General features: G+C 36.9%; 1 long non-coding RNA gene across 1 annotated transcript; it reads left to right on the forward strand.

Moving 5' to 3' along the window:
- Positions 1–1920: 1920 nt before the first annotated feature.
- LOC132841309 (uncharacterized) lies at positions 1921–3974 on the forward strand. Its single transcript, XR_009647893.1, has 3 exons — positions 1921–2001; positions 3210–3319; positions 3441–3974. It is a non-coding gene; the product is annotated as an uncharacterized LOC132841309 (long non-coding RNA).
- The last annotated feature ends 230 nt before the right edge of the window (positions 3975–4204 follow it).

A 4204-nucleotide genomic window follows, 5' to 3' on the forward strand; every position in this document is an offset into this window, starting at 1 on the left:
GTAGGTCCATCCATGTATTGATTGCTGGAGCAGTGATGATTTGTCTGTTAACACAGAATGACTCGACATTATTGATTTACTAACAGAACAGGAGGCCTGCATCGCCTAAAATTCTGCAATATGCAAAAAAAAAGAGCAAATCTGTTTTATTCTTTCATTCTATGCTTCCTTTTTGTCCCTCTAGTATGTGTGTATACATCCATAGGCAGGTCTTGTATGCTTTCTTTTCACACAGGTTTTTTAACAGTGTTATTTTCCAGTAATTCTGACACTTCTGAAATATTCTTTTTATATGTGGTGAAGAATTTAGTCTAAAATTTAACAAAATCGTGACATATTATTTGAAGTAATAATCTAATAATCAGAATCAGAGCTTATGCTTTTTAGATTCGATTACATAGCTTCCTTCTTCATGAACTCAGCTTCACAGTTTGCTTTGCGTTGTCTTGCAGACTTGTTTAAAAAAAAAAAAAAAAAAACATTTTCTTGGATCGGCCCTAAATTATTGTGCTTTGTGTTATTGTTGGCCTTGACTTCGACTGGGCCATAAACCTGAAACCATGAAACATTTCGAAGTCTTCCTTTGTGAAGTCTTCCTCTTTTGTTCTTTTCGCTCTGCACTGTTGCTCTGTTGATATGAGATTTCATTGCTGCAGGAAACATGTCAACAGAGAGCGAGAGAGAGAGAGAGAGAGAGAGAGAGAGAGAGAGAGAGAGAGAGAGAGTAGGGGGGAGTGAGAGAGAGAGAGAGAAAGAGAGAGAGAGAGAGCGAGAGAGAGAGAGAGAGTAGCGGGGAGTGAAAGTGAGAGAGAGAGAAAGAGAGAGAGCGAGAGAGAGAGAGAGAGAGAGAGAGAGAGAGAGAGAGAGAGAGAGAGAGAGAGAGAGAGAGAGAGAGAGAGAGAGAGAGAGAGAGAGAGAGGGAGAGAGAGAGGGAGAGAGAGAGAGGGAGAGAGAGAGACAGAGAAAGAGAGAGAGAAAGACAGAGAGAGAGAGAGAAAGAGCGAGAGAGAGAGAGGGAGAGGGAGAGAGAGAGGGAGAGAGAGAGAGGGAGAGAGAGAGGGAGAGAGAGAGAGAGGGAGCGAGAGAGTGTGTGTGAGAGAGAGAGAGAGAGAGAGAGAGAGAGAGAGAGAGAGAGAGAGAGAGAGAGAGAGAGAGAAACTCACAGTAACAGTGATGAAAAAGCCGTAAGCTGTCATATATAACGATGTTCTCATGTTTAAAAATGTAAAATGCTTATATTCTAGTTAATTAGGGACTGATGTAATTGTTCTCAAAAGTCTGTAACCGTTAGAAAGTTGAAATAATCAATTAAACATCGCATCCTTTCCCAAAACCAATCTTGTGTGTCTGTGATATTACAGTAAAACCAGGATATAAAGAAAATGTTAAAAAAATAAAATCAAACTCAAAAGTCATTGAACACCAAAATAACTGAAAACAAAATATGTTCATTTTAATCTCATATTCTTTGAATCCAGACCTTCTGACCATCAGGCTAAAGGTACTTGAGACATCATTCTGCATACAGTATATCTGTTATGTTATGCCTAACGAAGCACATCTGATACAACCTGTTATGTAATTATCCATCATTAACACTTAAAACAGAGAGAGATTTCTGGGACTTTTTTTTGTTGCAGCAAAAAACAAAATATTACTGATAAGCAGATATTAAACGCAGCCATTTTGTGTGAATTTTGCCTCCCTTCGCGTCAGGCTGTATCACAGCACCTCAGCATGGGTTATTTCTCTATAAGAATACAGCATGTTGTGTGTTATTCTCTACAAAACAGCAGCTCTGACTGTATTTCTGGTTGAAAGATTTATATTAATGCATCAGTTCTATACATGACGAGTCTTCAGTCTCTGAGCTTTGTAACAGTCGGAGGTAAAGTGGTTACTTTCGGTTTTCTGCCACAGGAATTCTTCAGGATGGAGGACTTTGTGGCGTCTCTGGAACATGACAAGCCTGACGAAGAGGCTACGTGTCTCCAGATGAATGTTGGTAGTCACTTTAACTATTTCCACAGCATATCACATCGATATCGTGAATATTTATACGTTCGGGTTTTGAGCAAAAACGACAAGCAGAAGCAGAAACATCATCTAAAGCAGAACATTTTATTTTCCCATGGGCTGCTCGAGAATTGTCACCAGGAGACGTAATTACACTCTCATCATAAACCTAAATCTATTAGATCATTCAGTACATTAGCACAAAACAGCAGTCCTCCAAACGCACGCTGCATTTAAAATAGTTTTCAAACCTTGTAAAGTGGAACTCAAATGATGTTGATGATAAAGTGATAATAATGATCAAAATGTATAATATAGTTTAGAAAGTCATTTAATGTCATGTTTAAATGAAGATAAATAAATGAATGGTAAAAATAAAGAAAATAAATAGAAATTTAAAAAAGAAATAATTCTAAACACAACATTAAAAAACTACTTAATAATAATAATAATAATAATAATAATAGAGATTATTATTATTATTATTATTATTATTATTATTATTATTTCTTATTATTATTGAACTTGGAAAATAATAAATTTAGGGAAAGAAACAAAAAAGTAAAATAGAATAGTATAATAATAATAATAATAATAATAATAATAATAATAATAATAATAATAATAATAATAACAACAACAACAACAACAACAACAACAACAATAATAATAATAATAAAGTGAGCATAAACTAAGAGTAAAAGGTACAGATAAGGAAGTAAAAGCAATCGTCAATGCGAAAGGTTTAACAATTACTGAACAGAACAGTTTGGAATTAAATGTCATCTCTCTCTCTCTCTCTCTCTCTCTCTCTCTCTCTCTCTCTCTCTCTCTCTCTCTCTCTCTCTCTCTCTCTCTCTCTCTCTCTCTCTCTCTCTCTCTCTCTCTCTCTCTCTCTCTCTCTCTCTCTCTCTCTCTCTCTCTCTCTCTCTGGAAAGGTGTATCATGCAGTGTTGTTGCCAAAGCATGAAGCAGAGCCACCCTAGTAGTAGTAAAATCAGTAGTATTATTAGTAGCAGTAGTTATAACTGTAGTATTAGTAATAGTAGTAGTTATCTACTGTATGATTATTTTATCCTTAGTTAGACAGCAATCTGCTTATGTATGAGCTTTTAATATCCAATAGAGACAACGTGGAGCCACCTGCATTATGCCATTGTCTTCAGCTACATTCTCTATTTTCCTCCCAACAGATCAAACCTAATATAAAAGGTCTGTCTACACCCCGGCGTGTTGCCCTGAAGCATCTGGAGTGTAAACGCTGACGGTCTGAAGTGAAGGTCCTTCGTAACTTTTTTCTCTGGTGTGTGATCCTTTGTCTTTGATCTTATTGCCTTGATAACTTACTAAACTCCTGTGGATTTTTTTTTTTTTTTTTGTGTGTGTAAGCACTTTAAATTGCCTCTACTAATTTTCTTTTTCAGGGCTCCCACAGTCCACATCTCAGTTGGCTTCAAAACTAACGATAGAGGTCAGCAACAACTCAGCACACAGAAGAGCTAACACACACACACACACACACACACACACATTCTCTGATTCATGCTTTCTTGGTAGAGCGATCGAGTGAAACACAGGAACACTGCTCTCCATCCACAATGCCTACTGCTCTTTCTCCTCTTTCTGCTTTCTTCTCCTCTCAGATCCTGAATTACTATAAGTTCCCTTTCAGGCTGATTTTCACTCAGGGTCTAAACATGTGCAAAATAGCACACATTTCCTTTGTGTTTTTGGCTTAATGAATAGGCATGATGGTGAGTTATTACCAGAAGGTGAAAAATATAGGGTGGATCCAATGCAAACTGATTCATCTTGCATGCACAGTGTAATTTATTAGGCTTGAAAGCCACTTCAGAGATTATGTGCATGCAAATCGCTCTCAATTAAATCAGGTATTAAATGTGCGGAACACCATTTCTATGGGAATTGTATTTCATATTTAAAATAATCATTCATTATTGGCATTTACATCAAATTTTATTTTGTATTATTACTAATGGACACTAATATCTGCACTCCTCAGTGCAGTTAGTGATTTTTGGTGGTTTTGCCTTGGACCCCTGGGAAGAGCATTTTCGCCATCAATCCAAAGACATGCATTGTAGGATGACTGGCATCTCTAAATTGACCGTAATGTGTGAATCTGTGAGAGCCTGTGTATGTGTGATTGCGCCCCCATTTTGTGCCA

This window comes from Tachysurus vachellii, chromosome 26 (assembly GCF_030014155.1).
Source record: "Tachysurus vachellii isolate PV-2020 chromosome 26, HZAU_Pvac_v1, whole genome shotgun sequence".
NCBI lineage: Eukaryota > Metazoa > Chordata > Actinopteri > Siluriformes > Bagridae > Tachysurus > Tachysurus vachellii.